Source organism: Salmo salar, chromosome ssa01 (assembly GCF_905237065.1).
Source record: "Salmo salar chromosome ssa01, Ssal_v3.1, whole genome shotgun sequence".
In the NCBI taxonomy this organism is placed as follows: domain Eukaryota; kingdom Metazoa; phylum Chordata; class Actinopteri; order Salmoniformes; family Salmonidae; genus Salmo; species Salmo salar.
In genome coordinates, this window is record NC_059442.1 from 54,510,749 (window position 1) to 54,528,758 (window position 18,010).

General features: G+C 43.6%; 1 protein-coding gene across 2 annotated transcripts in view; it reads right to left on the reverse strand.

The window, feature by feature from the left end:
* Positions 1–18,010, reverse strand: part of LOC106605012 (inositol polyphosphate-5-phosphatase A) — a 198,892-nt gene that overhangs the window by 74,925 nt on the left and 105,957 nt on the right. The window lies entirely within an intron of this gene.

The window sequence follows — 18,010 nt, forward strand, 5'->3', positions numbered from 1 at the left end:
TGCAGCACACAGAGCATAGAGAGGAAAAGAGCGGTTAGAAAGAGATATTAGGGAGAGAAGAAGGACAGAGGCTGAATGACAACACAAACGTGTGAGAGCGAGAGAGTGTATGTGTGTGTGTGTGTGTGAGAGAGAGCAACAGAGGGAGAAACTCCCAAAATACTGCAGTAGACCAGTTAAGTCATGTGCAGGTAGTGGACTGGGTAGTGGTGGGACAAGGAAGGGCGCATGAGATGCAAAGAGAGAGGGAAAGAGAGAGGCATACGTCTCCCTAGAGGGGAGAAGACGGACACCAGCGGGAGAGAGAGAGCGAGGATAGTCCGATTTTGTGCCGTTGTCCTTTGAGGCGCGGAGCAGACTCCCTCTCTGGCAGGGGGGAGAGTTTGGGGGCTCGCCGGGCCGGCCCTGCATTATTTATGAGCGCCGGGACATCTTGAGATTAAACATAGGCTGATTTGTCGAAAGCACAAACATGAGGTCCTGCCCATCTCCTTGACACGGAGGTTCATCCAACGGAAAACACTGTCGCACATTTAATTGACGAGAACAGTGGCTGGTGACCCAGACCCACCGCTGCGCACTGCTCCTTCCTTCCATCTTCCTCCCTCCTTTTTCTGAAGGACAGAAAAGTGAGGGATGGAGGAAAAGCGGGTGGACTCAAGGTCAACTTTCTCCACAGCAGCAGGACGGCTTCCATGACGGGCCCCCTATTTATTTGTCTTAGCTTTTCTTTATGCTATTTTTCACCTCAAACTGCCACTGAGTGAGAGAGCGAGAGAGGGGGACATGAGGGGGAGAAACTGTGCTAGATGTCAAAATGATACTAATGTTATTGTTTTTGTTGTTGCTGCTGCTTATTTTCTATTTGGTATCAATCCAGAATAAATAGTAATAAATAGGCTTGGGCGATATACCGTACACTGGGGTAATTCAAAATACAGACGGTCCGATTTTGAATACCGTTCCCCAAAAATATTTTTGTTTTATAACATTTTAGGGGGGTTGGTGTCACCCCCGTCTCGCGGGGGGTGCGTGCTATACCACTGCAAGTATAACTATAAGAAATCCAAGATGTGTCAAATCAATTATATCCAGCTAACAGGTCCAGCTATGTATTTGGTTTCCTAGCTTGCTAACTGTGGCTAGATGTCAAGATAAAGCTTCTTGGTTACAGCAGAGACATTCAATCCCCTCCTGGATGATCCCTGTACCTAAATTGTTTCGTGCGTCAACATATACATATATTTTTGAATAGCGGCCCTTGTGTGCACATGAGGTAATAGCGTATATCCCGGTATGGTACAGAAACGGTATGACCTGGATACCACACCACCCTAGTAATTAAGCTAAAATAGAAAAAGATTAGTCTAAAATATGACTTCCACTCAATTAAACTCAGTAAAATTCTTACCATTTCTAAACCACCTGATTTATGTTCAAATACGCAAACATTATGTAGGTCTAGCCTATAGTCAACAGAGAATCAAAATGGCTTGTTTACTGCACAGGTATGGGCCTAAGCAACATAATAACTCATAGACCAACTAGTTGCAGCCATGGGTTGCTGCACACTCATAAATGCTCAGTGGACATCGATTACTCCACAAAACTCAGCGAATGCGACCGTCCAAAATAGAATTGATATGATGACTTTAAACAAATAGCAATGAATCAAACTTCAAATAAATGATAAACAATTGTGCCTAAGTGGCTATCTGTGTAATCACGAAAAATCTACTTAACCTCTAGCCTAATAAATATTTATTTGGCATCAGGGTTCAAAACACCGACAGGCTGGTTTTATGCTCCCCCCAGCCTCAGGCACTCTTCATGAAGAACCTATTATTAGTGGGCTGCAATTAATCCATTTGTCTCTGGACATGACAGGCTCAAAATATTAATTAGAGACCGACTGTGCCGACAGGATGTGCTTATCTTTTACCAGTGGCTTTACAATGGCCTGTGTCAAGCGTACGTTTGTCACGTCCCACTTCATTGATTAGCTGCCAGATTCACTTGAAATAATTAAAAGTATATTTTACATATTTATAAACCCCACTGTCACGACCGCTACTTAATTTTCCATTAGTAAAATGTACTCTAAGTGTGACTGGCGAGGGCCAGGGGGAGCTAGGGGAAAAGAGTAATCGCCATAATTGTAGACAGAAAGACAATGACCTCTCCATAAAAGCCAGGTTTTACTGCCCAAACTGGCAATGCTATCTCTTATCGGGAGTCGTATAGGCCACACCGCTGTGAGCACACTTACACAATGGAAGTTGTATAGGTGTGTGTGTGTGTGTGTGTGTGTGTGTGTGTGTGTGTGTGTGTGTGTGTGTGTGTGTGTGTATGCAGGGACATAATCAGGGTTTTAGTGCGGTCCGGAAGAGGGGGGGTGGGGGGTTCATCTCCGAACCATATATTTTTTCGGTTACTATAATGATTCCATATGTGTTATTTCATAGTTTCGATGTCTTCACTATTATTCTACAATGTAGAAAATAGTTAAAAAAAATAAAAAAAACCTGGAATGAGTTGGTGTGTATATACACTGCTCCAAAAAATAAAGGGAACACTTAAACAACAATGTAACTCCAAGTCAATCACACTTCTGTGAAATCAAACTGTCCACTTAGGAAGCAACACTGATTGACAATACATTTCACATGCTGTTGTGCAAATGGAATAGACAACAGGTGGAAATTATAGGCAATTAGCAAGACACCCCCAATAAAGGAGTGGTTCTGCAGGTGGGAACCACAGACCACTTCTCAGTTTCTATGCTTCCTGGCTGATGTTTTGGTCACTTTTGAATGCTGGCGGTGCTTTCACTCTAGTGGTAGCATGAGACGGAGTCTACAACCCACACAAGTGGCTCAGGTAGTGCAGCTCATCCAGGATGGCACATCAATGCGAGCTGTGGCAAGAAGGTTTGCTGTGTCTGTCAGCGTAGTGTCCAGAGCATGGAGGCGCTACCAGGAGACAGGCCAGTACATCAGGAGACGTGGAGGAGGCCGTAGGAGGGCAACAACCCAGCAGCATGACCGCTACCTCCCCTTTGTGCAAGGAGGAGCAGGAGGAGCACTGCCAGAGCCCTGCAAAATGACCTCCAGCAGGCCACAAATGTAGATGCGTCTGCTCAAACGGTCAGAAACAGACTCCATGGGGTTGGTATGAGGGCCCGACGTCCACAGGTGGGGGTTGTGCTTACAGCCCAACACCGTGCAGGGCGTTTGGCATTTGCCAGAGAACACCAAGATTCGCAAATTCGCCACTGGCGCCTTGTGCTCTTCACAGATGAAAGCAGGTTCACACTGAGGACATGTGACAGACGTGACAAGAGTCTGGAGATGCCGTGGAGAACGTTCTGCTGCCTGCAACATGTTCCAGCATGACCGGTTTGGCGGTGGGTCAGTCATGGTGTGGGGTGGCATTTCTTTGGGGGGGGCCGCACAGCCCTCTATGTGCTCGCCAGAGGTAGCCTGACTGCCATTAGGTACCGAGATGAGATCCTCAGACCCCTTGTGAGACCATATGCTGGTGCGGTTGGCCCTGGGTTCCTCCTAATGCAAGACAATGCTAGACCTCATGTGGCTGGAGTGTGTCAGCAGTTCCTGCAAGAGGAAGGCATTGATGCTATGGACTGGCCCGCCCGTTCCCCAGACCTGAATCCAATTGAGCACATCTGGGACATCATGTCTCGCTCCATCCACCACATGCACCACAGACTGTCCAGGAGTTGGCGGATGCTTTAGTCCAGGTCTGGGAGGAGATCCCTCAGGAGACCATCCGCTACCTCATCAGGAGCATGCCCAGGCGGTGTAGGGAGGTCATACAGTCACGTGGAGGCCACACACACTACTGAGCCTCATTTTGACTTGTTTTAAGGACATTACATCAAAGTTGGATCAGCCTGTAGTGTGGTTTTCCACTTTAATTTTGAGTGCGACTCCAAATCCAGACCTCCATGGGTTGATAAATTGGATTTCCATTGATTATTGTTGTGTGATTTTGTTGTCAGCACATTCAACTATGTAAAGAAAAAGTATTTAATAAGATTATTTCATTCATTCAGATCTAGGATGTGTTATTTTAGTGTTCCCTTTATTTTTTTGAGCAGTGTATATACACACAGTACCAGTTAAATGTTTGAGTTGGTCTGAACTCTATAATATGAACTTGTCAGTATGGGTAGGTAATCCTTTCTAACACAGCTTTTTTGAAAGAGATCATGGAGTAGAAATGCACAAGTGTGGCTCTCCACATTCTGGAGGTCCGAGTTTTGAAATCAGTGGAATTAGAGTATGATAACCAAGGAGATGGAGAATATGATTGCAAATATGCAGACGGAGTCGAAAAGAGAACACACAGAAGGCTGTTGTATAAAACACCTTTCTCCGGATTACATCTTCAAACTAAGGGCAACCATGGTATCCGTGACAGAGGAAGAAGTGTCCATCCATGTATACAGGTAAGAGTATAGCTAGCAACATTTATAGATACACATTTCTAATTGTCAGAAAGTCATTTTAATTTGAAGTTAGTGTGCAGTTAGCTAGCTAGCTAAAGTTGTGTATGATCTGTGTAGTAATATTATTTGTATCTCAGAGCCATTTGCATTGCTAGCTATAGCCTAATTTTAGCTTGCTAACATTGAAGCTGGTTGGTTAACTACCTGCAGATTCATGCAGGGGTGTAAAGTTGAGTTGGGATTATGGTTCATTGTTTAGCTAGCTAGCTACATGTCTTAACAAAAGACTCCACTATGCAAGTAACTATTTCAATAGAATGTTCATGATGTCACTGCAACAACTGTCGATAGCCGTAGCTGGCAAATTCGCTTTGGCTATCTACTCCGATTTCAGAACACTCGTCTTAGTGTGCCAGAGCGTAGAATAACTGACACATTTACAAACGCTCAACACTCGAACATGGCCAGTGTCAGTAAATGGCAAAAAAGCGTAATACAGCACAGTTGCAGTCACCAATGCTCTGGATAACATACAAACAGCCTAACCAGATCTGCTAGGGCGAGTGAAATGGTCAGAGTGAGCTGTTCTCTCATTTGTGTTTGGAAGTAGCTTGCAAGCTAGCCAGTTAGCTTGGCTGCTGCTGTTAGGTCAGAACGCTCGGATCAACCCTACTTTTCGGGCAGAGCGAAGCGCTCTGAATTTACGAACGCCCAGAGCACACTCCGGCACTCAATATTACATTTCCGAACACACCCCGTGGTTTAAGCCAGACTTTAGTCTTGAAATCTTTGGTTGTTTAGTACATAGCCTCACATGTGATCCCTTAAAGAGATGAGTGGGGCTAAAGCTTTTAAGATGGTGTGAACGATGCTGAATGGGTGTATGCAAAGAAGAGCTCTCCAGAAGGTACCAAAAAAATTCAAGAGCCATTTTATCAAAACTGAGGTTTATCAACTTTTAAATCAGAATTACTTTCCCATTGTTCCTCAACTGTAGTGTATGATACACAATTTTCTCTCGGAGTCTCTACTTTTATCCAATGTAAAAAAAAGTTTGCTACATAAGACTAAATCGAGCCGGTCGGTCACATATGTAGTCATGGCTGTGAGAGAGTGCGAGAGTGAGAGAGAGAGAGATGATATTTCCAAAAACCCCAGTAGATAGGGGCTGGAGAGTTGAGAGATCCAGAAGCCTGCATAGTCTGTTTCACTGAGTGCTATATCGATACTCTGCTGCAGAAATTAGTTATAGTAGATGAAAAGAAGTACAGAATCAGTGACCTCTAATGGATTTTCTGCATTTAATGTGAAAAATGAGCCATAAAGCAAACATAAAAGTAATAATTTCTCCATTCCGCCCTGAGGAGCACAGTCTGTCCCAAGAGAGTAGCCTCAACACACTCCCGTGTCACTGTGCACTTCTGGGGGGCAAATAGCATACTATCCTCAAGCCACCAGCGATGCAATGCACTGAATATCCTGATGAGCATTTTGAGACTGTGACAGAGACACACACAACTATTTTAGGAGCCCGTTATAAAGTAAGACGGATAAGGAGAGTTCCAAACAGGGACAGCATGGAAAGTGCTCACTACCGTCAGAGGGACCAGTGTTATCTATGGCAGTGGATGGCTGTAGTGTACCTGCTCTGGGAGCAAAGGATGGCTTATCTCCATGGGGTTTCTATTAGATTTTATTTTTCCGGTCTAAAATATTGTGCCCTCTCGGTCCAGGCAGGGCCAAATGAAATGTGGAAATGGGCTGTTCAGCTTTCCCAACAGCAGCTGTGTCAGTCTCCTCGCAAATAAATCCCTGGAGTCCCTTCATCTGTCAAGTCACGTGAATACACACACACACACACACACACACACACACACACACACACACACACACACACACACACACACACACAATATACAGTTGAAGTCGGAAGTTTACATACACCTTAGCCAAATACATTTAAACTCAGTTTTCACAATTCCTGACATTTAATCCTAGTAAGAATTCCCTGTCTTAGGTCAGTTAGGATCACCACTTTATTATAAGAATGTGATATTTCAGATTAATAGTAGAGAGAATGATTTATTTCAGTTTTCATCACATTCCCAGTGGGTCAGAAACTTACATACACTCAATTAGTATTCGGTAGCATTGCCTTTAAATTGTTTAGCAGCCTGGGTCAAACGTTTCAGGTAGCCTTCCACAAGCTTCCCACAAAAAGATGGGTGAATTTTGGCCCATTCCTCCTGATAGAGTTGGTGTAACTGAGTCAGGTTTGTAGGCCTCCTTGCTCGCACACACTTTTTCAGTTCTGCCCACAAATTGTCTATAGGATTGAGGTCAGGGCTTTATGATGGCCATTCCAATACCTTGACTTTGTTGTCCTTAAGCCATTTTGCCACAACTTTGGAAGTATGCTTGGGGTCATTGTCCATTTGGAAGACCCGATTGCGACCAAGATTTAACTTCTTGACTGATGTCTTGAGATGTTGCTTCAACATATGCACACAATTTTCCTTCCTCATGATGCAGATCTATTTTGTGAAGTGCACCAGTCCCTACTGCAGCAAAGCACCCCCACAACATGATGCTGCCACCCCTGTGCTTCACAGTTGGGATGGTGTTCTTCGGCTTGCAAGCCTCACCCTTTTTCCTCCAAACATAACGATGGTCATTATGGCCAAATAGTTCTATTTTTATTTCATCAGACAAGACGACATTTCTCCAAAATGTACGGACTTTGTCCCCATTTGCAGTTGCAAACCGTAGTCTGGCTTTTTTATGGCGGTTTTGGAGCAGTCCCTTCTTCCTTGCTGAGCGGCCTTTCAGGTTATGTCGATATAGGACTCGTTTTACTGTGGATATAGATACTTTTGTATCTGTTTCCTCCAGCATCTTCACAAGGTCCTTTGCTGTTGTTCTGGGATTGATTTGCACTTTTCGCACCAAAGTGCGTTCATCTCTAGGAGACAGAACGTGTCTCCTTCCTGACCGGTATGACGGCTGCGTGGTCCCATGGTGTTATACTTGCGTACTATTGTTTGTACAGATGAACGTGGTACTTTCAGGCATTTGGAAATTGCTCCCAAGGATGAACCAGACTTGTGAAGGTCAAAAAAAAAAAAATTCTGAGGTCTTGGCTGATTTCTTTTGATTTTCCCATGATGCCAAGCAAAGAGGCACTGAGTTTGAAGGTAGGCCTTGAAATACATCCACAGGTACACCTCCAACTGACTCAAATGATGTCAATTAGCCTATCAGAAGCTTCTAAAGCCATGACATAATTTTCTGGAATTTTCCAAGCTGTTTAAAGGCACAGTCAACTCAGTGTATGTAAACTTCTGACGCACTGGAATTGTGATACAGTGAATTATAAGTGAAATAATCTCTGTTAACAATTGTTGGAAAAATGACTTGTGTCATGCACAAAGTAGATGTCCTAACCGACTTGACAAAACTATATTTTGATAACAAGAAATTTGTGGACTGGTTGAAAAATGAGTTTTAATGACTCCAACCTAATATTAATGTAAACTTCCGACTTCAACTGTAGCTTACGCACATACATATGCACGCACAACGACAACACGCACACAGAGTCTTTAGATGTAAAAGGTCAGTGATATATGCTGTCATGATGGAACGGTGTTGCCATGCATCAAAAGCACAGGCAAGCCACAGTCCCTCATACGCTTGGTGCCTGAACATGGATACTGACTAATCTAATGGGTACACAATTCACTCATTGGTTGCCATGCAGACAGTCTTCAACCAACCTCACACTACGTTATCCAACACCAAAGATACTGTAAATCAAACAAGATTGCACCACAACGATAGTTACTCAATGCATCATGTCCATAATGAACACTTAGCGTCGCATTTTACACGTAAGTCCTACTTTGAACAAGCAATACATTCTATGGCGTTACTTCAACGGTTATCCCGACCAGACAGGGCGCAATGAGAGAGCTAGACCACTTGATATTCAAGGACCAGGCTTACTTGTGCGCCTTGTGTGAGGGGAAGCGCTGCACAAATCTCCAATACTGCACCAACAAGCTGTTTGTCATCCTCTGCAATGAAAACACCCCGGGCAGTAGAAAGCGTCAATAGAGAAGGCTTGCTTTTCAGCAGAGAAATACAGATCCGAGACCGCTTTAGTACTTTTACCCACCCCCCACCCCCCACCCGGCGCTGCCATACGTGTTTGCGAAGCACCACTCACAGTCCAATTGATTGAGTATTCAGAGTATTGAGCCACAGTGTCTATTATTCATCGTCTGGTGGAAGGCCTGACTGGATACACAGACAAAACTCTCATTAAAAGTTATTCTGTCACTTCCTCTTATTTGAAAAACAGGCTGAATGTTTAGCCATCGATCATTTCCGCAAAGGAGCCCTTGTCAATGGGGGGGGAGCGTTTAGAAGACGGTGGTGCCATAGGTATTTGGCCCGTGATGCGTACACACATCTCACAGGGGGATCTTGCAAAGAAATACAAGGGTGCCATTCTTATAAGGCAATGCATTGTTCTTAGGATTCATCCATCTTTATTTATCCAGCTAAGTCAATGAGAATAGACGATCGTTCTTGAAATGCCCACAAACTGCTTTTTCTTAGGTCACACTTTTATATTCCATAGGGCCAGAGATATTCCATCTTTTAGCAGAGTAGCAACCAAAGTAACTACCTTCTTAAGTACGTTTGTGGAAAATAGAATTAACAACGGTATGGAATTACAAGTACTAACACACCTATTTTACAGCAATGACATAAGTTAACACTATAAGGGGGTAAGGGATCTTCAACATTCCAGGGATAAGTGAGCAGAAAAATGGGGAAAGTGTTGATTGTTTGAGCCTATAATTGCTTTAAAATTGTCTACAAAACCATAACACTGATCCTGGACCTGAAACGGTCTGTCTATAAAGCTGGCAGAAACGGTCTGTCTCAGAGAGTCTAGACCCCTATGCTTTGAAGGGAACTGAGCTGGGTAACTTCTAGAAAGCAGAAAGCAGCTCCTGCTCATTATTCTAAGATCCAACCTGGAAATTGGAGTGACATGCACACATGATTGATCTCCAAATCCACTGATTTTATTTTCTTTTGGAGAAAATATTATGGATGGTCTAAACAAGGATGTAATTGGCCAAACCCACAGCAGCGGCCTGACCTGCCAACAATCAGGCCCCGATCCCAAGGTTGGCTGCCTCCCTAGGAAATATTGTGCATTCATTTCATTTAGTCTCCCCTCCAACATCCAATGGTTGAAGTTAATTAAATTGCTTGTCCATTGTGTTCATCCACTTACAAAGTTAATGATATTGTGCCTGGGAATTAAAGAGCATTTTATAAAACGCACGGGATAGGAGCTGGCAGGCACTACATTGGCCAGTTGAACCTTGTCAGTCCTCAGGCTGGTGGACCCTCTAATTAGCGCTGAAATGGATGCTTCCATCTGCCAATTTCCTGCCACGCTCATCAGTCGTAGCAGTCGCTCCCCTAACCTGCCCGCCGGAGGGCTCTAAAGCAATAAAACCATCACGGCAATGACGTTCAACAAAAAACAAGAAACCAGAATATGTTGTCTATACCTAATATGATTCAGACTTTAAAAGAGGCCTTCTAATGCCTTGGGATTTTGCTCTGTATAATATCATTCAGGTGATATAGATTGAAGAGTTGAATAACTTCATTAAAAAGGTTCGATATAGAGTACATAATAGCAGGTTCCATTTCCAAAGGAGGTTCTTTTAATACATTTTCATTTGGTGAAATAAAGAAGAATTCACAGTGATCTAAAGATATACTTGAAACTTGATACACCATCTTAACTTGATCACTCTGTTGTCAGAGATAATTAGGAAATGCAAACTTCTAGTGTATTCGAGGGTTAAAAAGGCTTCTAAAGTGTTTAATTTCCACTTAAAATGTCAGACTTGATCTGCCCCAAACGAAAAATATATCAACCCCTACAATAATACCTGGGATAGGATTAAGTAATCCTTCTATCCCCCCACAAAAAAGATATAGATGTACTATTGTAAAGTGGTTGTTCCACTGGATATCATAAGGTGAATGCACCAATTTGTAAGTCGCTCTGGATAAGAGCGTCTGCTAAATGACGTAAATGTAATAATGTCCATTAATTATAATCCACATAATAATTCACATGACCTCTTACTGCAGGATTATTTTCCCTGCTGTGAGAAAATGTTCAAATTAAGATAGTACATCTGTAGCTATTTTGATGATTTTACATTTTCTATGAAACCCCTTGCTGTATCCTTGAACCCAAGGCATACCAAGGTATTCAAGGTACCTATAACACAAATACCAATTAGAATATTAGATCTCCAAATTGCACTCAATAAATTGGTTTTAGAAGAAGCCCAATTTTCAGTGCAGGAGCAGAAGCCCGTTAAAAAGGAACGAATGATTCATGTTTGTACATTCCAACTGCATATTTGCTAATACTGTGCTGCAACTTCAGCACATTTTAACGAGGGTGTAAAATCAGGACATCAAAGCAAATGAAAATTACACCTGTGGTGCCTGTTATGCCGCTGACCTGCTTAATGGTTGTGGAGTGTGCAAGCCAAGCTCAATGGCAGATGGAAACATTTGGGTGAGCTACTTATTAAAAAATGTTAAAATACGACATGATCAAGTTCTAAACTGCTATGTTAAGGTGCAAATCACTTTAGTCTTACAATTGCAGTTCTTGTTTGTATTTTAGCATCTAAATACACAAAGCATGTGTAAGTGATCAAGCTGGCTTGAGTTATTCACCTCAAATTAAAAGGGCTGGCTAAGAATTTGTAGCGCCTGGCAATGTGGCTTGTTTTGGAGTGGGGCCGCGAACAGCCAGTAACGGTGCAGTACTTTTCGCATCATACTGTCTGGGATTAAAATGTTGGGAACTAAACTTAATGTTGAGGATATGTGGGACCTTTAAAATAATTTTACCTGGCCATGAAGTAGCTCAGAGTGCTATAAAAAGGTTTGCTAAGACCAGACAACTCCTTAGCAGTTGTACCACTCGCTAGAATGTGAACACAACATAATTCATGACACGACAGAGCACAGTATATACTAATTAAGAAGATCGCATAACCTATATAGCTATATGACAACAGGATGCAACACTAATTTGGTGACAAACTGAATAGCATAGTAACTCAGACAGCATGACATGGCTTCGAGGAAATTGCTCGATATCTGTTGCCCAGACGAGGTCAAAGTCCTAGTTTCTAACTGCAGCAGACAGGCATCTGTACGGCGACATGAAAGGACATCTTTCTCCGAAATCTAATCTTCCTTTGAAACCCATCTTCAAATAAACCGGTGATTTAAAAGGCCAGCGTGGTGAATAACCACTTTCTTTAAGTAAATATGCGGTTACGGGGCTAACGAGATTATATCTTTTTTTAAGATACGCAGATGATGAATATTATCTGCATTATTAGATTGGCCTAAAAAAGGTTGAACAATGGAGGCATCCATTAGTAATTAATATGACATTACCTCCCCTCTCTTTTGTTCGGCCCCATGCATGGCTGCCAAGGCCATTATTCAATAGTTATGGAAGCTGGAGATGAAATGCCTTTAATATACTTATTCTCATTAATGTAAATCATATTTTGCTATGGATGTCCAATAATCAAAAATAATATTTCAACTTGTAATTTTTTCTCATCAGAAAGTAGTCCCATTAGGGGTGGGGGGGTGGTTAGACACTCATGCAAATGCAAGGTCTTTGAGCCTATTGATTTTCCCTCAGCTTTGGGAGAAGGCCGCTAATGTTGTCACGGACTGTTAATCAATCTAGATTGTTATCTGATTTAATATGTAGCCTTTTCCTATTCCTAACTGGATTAGGATCATACAGGCAGAGAAGGGAACAAATCTCATTTTAAGTGTGTTCAACAGAGGCTGGAAGTTTGCAATGACTTAGCTATGTTGCACTTGCACTTTTTAACGATGTGTAGGTTAATTCACGTCCACATCACCATGCCAGAGCAACCACTGACAGTGGCAGCTCTCCATGTCAATAGTAATCAGTGACGTGATGGCAGGTCAGTCAGTCAGATAGCACGGGGCCATAGGCAGTAACTTTGATTTTTGTCCCTGTCCCATGCTGCCAGTGGCTACAGGATGTGGCCTTGCATTGACGAAGTGGCCTCCTTGGCTGTCCAATGAGATACAGCTTTATTGCCAGGGCCCACAATTAAATATATTAGTTTGGGGCATCTTTGCGGAATCCGTCAGTCAGCTCCGAGAGGGATTTATCAGAACGTACTCCATATCTCTGCATCAACAACCTTTCCTACTCCTTCCATAGGGACACAACTCTTCATAAACCATTCATAATGGTGGTTGAGGGTGACACGTCAAAGGGACAATTCATGGACTTTAAATATGGTGGCCGTGTGCGTCAACTCCTTGGACATGAGGTCTTGTCCCTCTCTGAGCCAGGACAGCTGAGGGACACAAACGTTGGAGGACAGGTTTCAGTTTTGAGGGCAGAGACAAAAATTATTTCTCAGGGCAAAAAATAAGCAGCTTTCTCCTTGGTACTGGCAGAGGCGTTCTCAGAGCACAAACAGTGAGCACAGGACCGTGAAGCTTTAGAGGAGCCAGCAAAACACGCAGTCGGTTGGCTCGGCTAAGACCCGGTCTGGTCCCTCTTTGTGGCCTCTTTGTCTTTATGTAAAAAACCAATGCTTGCCGATGATGTGTTATGTAAAATTCCCGGGGCTTTATTTAAATGGTTGGATATCCTCCATGCTAGCTTAGTTATACTCCAGTGCATCGACTCAAGAGCACATGGCCGCAGCATGAAAAGCCAAATGTAAATGGGAGCCTCAGCCTCTCAGATAACAGAAATTATGGCATGCTTTTTTGTATTATAATAATAATGATAAATATAAAACCGGAACAGAGTGAGGGGGACTTTTCTTACACAGATGTCCTTTCTTATGCGTACAATCGCAGCATCAATCAGACCCTTTACTAGCCCCCTTAAAAGGAAGCATTGAGATGTAAGTGAGCTGAGGACCAGTGCCAGTGAGTGGGAGCAGTCTGCTCTCCTGTAAATACAACACCCAGGGAAAATAGGATTTTTGGGCCCACGTAAGCCTGTAAGCTGTCTCCAGGGTCCTCTGTGCGCTCCTTTCAAAGCTCTCCAAATGACAGAGAAGCACTGTATATCATTAGGTCATGTGAGAAGGGAAGAGGGCCGAAAAAAAAGAAAAAAAAAGACTGTTCAGTAAGATCAGAACGTCCTTAGAACTACTCAAAAATCAACAAGCCACATTTCAAATCATCTGGATATAATGTGCGTGATTGGACTCCGGTCGTCCATGCTCTAAAGATTCCCGCATTTCCTGGTCATTTGGCCCATAAGTTCATCCCAGTTACAAACATACTAAACAAAACACTCTTGTAACTGTGCGCGTGATCTATTTCGTTAAACCCATGGTTTACATAGAGTTCCACAGACATATCTTCCATAGAGGAACAAGTGAGGCATACAGCTGAGGGTTCCAGGACACGATACCTCCGTGCTCAGAGGCCATTGTGGAAACCCTTCATCTTAGGGCCAAACGGGATGGCTTTGAAAGATGTTCCCCCGCAAAAAGCATAGGAATGCAATTAGGCTGTTAAAATGAAGGAGGTTGAATCTGTTTAAAAGAGCATTACATCCAATCTAATTAGCCAGCGCTTTAATGAGTTAGTAATTAGTGGAGGAGTGCCTCACACACAGGATGCCATTGTGGGCTTGAACGTGTGCAGCCGCCCTGCTGACTGGGGAAGACAGATTAAACCCCACTTGGAGAGAATTACTTACAGAAATATGGTTACGGTTACTTTATGCCTTTATAAAAAGACAAATTCTGTGTCCTTGAGGGGTTCAAATAAAGGTTTAGATCGTTCTAGCCAGATTATTCATTTCAACCAATTACCGACCGCATGTAAAAGCCCTACTTTGCCCAGGCAGACCTATTTGATGTGAATCACACGGTCTGGCATTGTGAACATCAAATATCTTCCCCGATGTTTGGTGTTCGACAAAAACAAACTGACAATGGATCATAAAGCAGCGGGATCCGCCCTCCTCGGAAGCCAATAGCAGCTTTCATCAGGGAGCTCCAGAGGTCCCACGGTAGGGCTACTGCTGTTCATTTCTACCCAGCGCCGCCCCTCTTCTGCAGGGATGCGCTCTGCCTCTGACCCCCAGAACCTTGGAGACTGTATTCATTTTCCTGGCAAAAATCAATTGGAGAAGGTTGGGAACGGGGAAGAAAGGGCTCATTATTGGACCCGCAGAAGGAGAAGGAACCCACCCCCTCTTTTATGGACCATAAAAATATATATCAAAATATGAATCACATTTTATTTGTCACATACTTCGTAGACAACAGGTGTAGACTAACAGTAAAAAATGCTCACTTACTTTTCCAACAATGCAGAGTTAAAGATTTTTTATTAAACATTTAAATAAATAGTGACAGAGAATAACAAATAAAAATAATGAGTAAAAATAACAAGGCTATAGAATATATAGGGAGTAGAAAATAACATAGCTATATACAGGGAGTACCAGCACCGAGTCGATGTGCAGGGGTATGAGGTAATGGAGGTAGTTATGTACTGTACAAATAGGTCTAAGTGACTAGCAGCAGCATATGTGTTGAGTGTGTAAGTATGTGTGAGTGTGTGAGTATTGAGTCTGTGCAAGAGAGTCGGTGCAAAAAAGGTTCAATGCAGGTCGTCCGGGTAGTCATTTGATAAGCTATTTAGCAGTCTTCTTTAGAAGTCTTATGGCTTTTGGGGTAGATGTTGTTCAGGGTCCGGTTGGTTCCGCTTACAATGCGGTAGTAAGAAAAACAGTCTGTGGCTTGGGTGGCTGGAGTCCTACAATTTTTGGGGGCCTTCCTCCTTTGACACCGCCTGTTATAGAGGTCCTGGATGGAAGGGAGCTCGGCCTCAGTTAAGTACTGGGCTGTACGCAGTACCCTCTGTAGCGCCTTGCGGTCGAATGCCAAGCAGTTGCCACACCAGCCAGTCAATATGATGCAGCCAGTCAATATGCTCTTGATGGTGCAGCTAAATAACTTTGAGGATCTGAGGGACCATGCGAATAGGGGACAAAGGGATCGATCATTTTCCTGAACACCCACTAAGAGCCATTCCAAATTGATTTCCCTATGCATGTTTCAATACGGTTAGAAAATTAGGGGCTAAAACCATTCAGGGTGAGTAGATGTGGATTCATCTTCTGACAATCACAAGGGGCAAAGCATATGAGACTGATCTTGTTTTTAAAAGATAGTATTGAAGTGTCGAGATGGGGGGGATCATCCACTCAGATGGGGGCATACGACTGCACATTTCAAGCATGTGGATGTTTCAATTTGTTCAATTGGTCTATTTATGCGCTACTACTACCGAAGCAGAGATGCAAAACATGATCCAAAATCAGATTAGGAAACTGTGTGTGTGACAAGAATGAACCGATTCTATTTCAGAGTAGAGTAAAAGACATTGGGCCTAGGTAAAATAGCGGCAAAAATGCCAGATGTGATATTATCAACCATAAACACACGTCAGGGTGTCACAACAAAGCCAGGAAGACCACGCCATTAAAATAGATCTATAATTGTCAGAGAGGAGAGCGAGTTACACACCTACAGTATATAACCAGTAGAGGGGAGGCAACAAAAAATACAAAAAACAGTAGAAAGAGACTGCACCACCAAGGGCTACGGAAGAGGACTGGACTGCTATATGCAGAGAGGGAGTAGGGGAGGGAGTGAGGGAGAGCTGGGTCGGTATTTTGTGTTTAAAATGTGCCGCACAATACCTGCTAATTCTTTTAAGTGCCTCTGTGGCGAGAGAGGTGCCTCTGTGGCGAGAGAGGTGCCTCTGTGGCGAGAGAGGTGCCTCTGTGGCGAGAGAGGTGTGTGAGGTGGTGTGGCGGTTTGGTTATGGGTTGATGTAAATGGACGGCTGTGTGACTAAACAATCCAAGAGCATAAGAATAAGGTGATTGGATGACAGTGTGGAGTAGAAGACCTAAGCCGGGCCACCCCAGGCCTTGCCAAGTCCATTATGTGTATTGGAGACATCCATGGGGATCCAGCATGGGGAGATTTGCCAGGCAGGGGTAAAAGGTGTTGCACAACAAGTGCCTCATCGCTGGAATGGCTTCCACCCCACGACATCTAGGTGTTGGTAATGCAATGAGCAGAGAGCCTGGGACCTTCACAACCTTTTTCAATCTGCTTTGGTGCTTTTGGACTGTTTTTAAGAACCTATGCTGGATCAAGGACGTTTTGACTTTGGTCCCCCCCAATTCAATCAATTGTAAATAAACATAAAACAAAACAGAATGTTCACGCACGGTCAGACAAGAATATTATTCATTTCAGGATTGTGTTTCTCAAGCACAACATTTTTTTAATAATCGTTGTTTTACATCGACAGCTTTATTGGAGCAAGACTACACATATCAAGGCTGTGGGGGGATCAGCTTCTGAGATAGCCGTAGCAATATATCAGCCCTTCTTGATATATTTACATGGTTTAATTCCTATCAAATCTATAGGTTTAAGTGCTACCTAGACCTAAAATGCACTTGTGTGTGGAGAGATTGTTTGAGTCGTCTCTTCAGAGACAGGTGTCAAGTCGGTAAGTTCCACAGCTATGATTACGCCAAAACAGGCCGGGTAAGAAGAGAAACCTTTTATTGTCCTGGAGAGAAATTGCTTGGATTTGAAGTAACGATTTCTCTCTGATATTAACCAGCTGTACGTGACACATGGCTGGAGAGCCCAGATCAATTCCACCAGGGAAGTGTCCTGTTTTCCGACAGGGCTGATGAGTGAGGATGAGAGGGGGGATCACGGACAGACACTTTCCCTGTTGCGGATGTTTGGATTAGAGGCTGATGGCTCCCTGAAGATGCTCCCTCCCCCTCCACCCCCCCACCCACCGGCCGTGGCGTGGCACCTGCCTGGCCCTGGGCGTCTCCCTACGGAGGGGGATATATATACACTTAGCCCGGAAAGGTCAGCCAGACCTTGGCAGGCAAACACGAAGCACCGGGCCCCCTCGGATGAATCACAGGAGAATTGGTGCATGGCAGTGAATGAATAACCCTCCATGGCTCCCCAAACCCCATCATTTCCCTCCTTTTCCAGCGGGCCAGAGATTCATGTCTGCGCATGCTGCCAGTTCATTACGGAGAAATATCATTCCTCTTCTGGCTGCGGCGGGACAGGCCAGGCAGGCCCCAGGAGGACCCGGCCCTGTTTAATTCCACATCATCCGCTCCAGTGAGGGCCTTAATCTCTGCTTGTGTGATCAATACTATATCAGTGTAAATTAAAATGACAATTTTAAAGTAATTAAGCCTGTTAATGCTCGATTCAAAATGTCATTATTTGCACAAGGGGAATCAGGGTATGGCTGTGTGTGTGTGGGAGAGGGGGGCGCAGGGTGGGTGTGGTGGAGGGGGTGAATTATGAG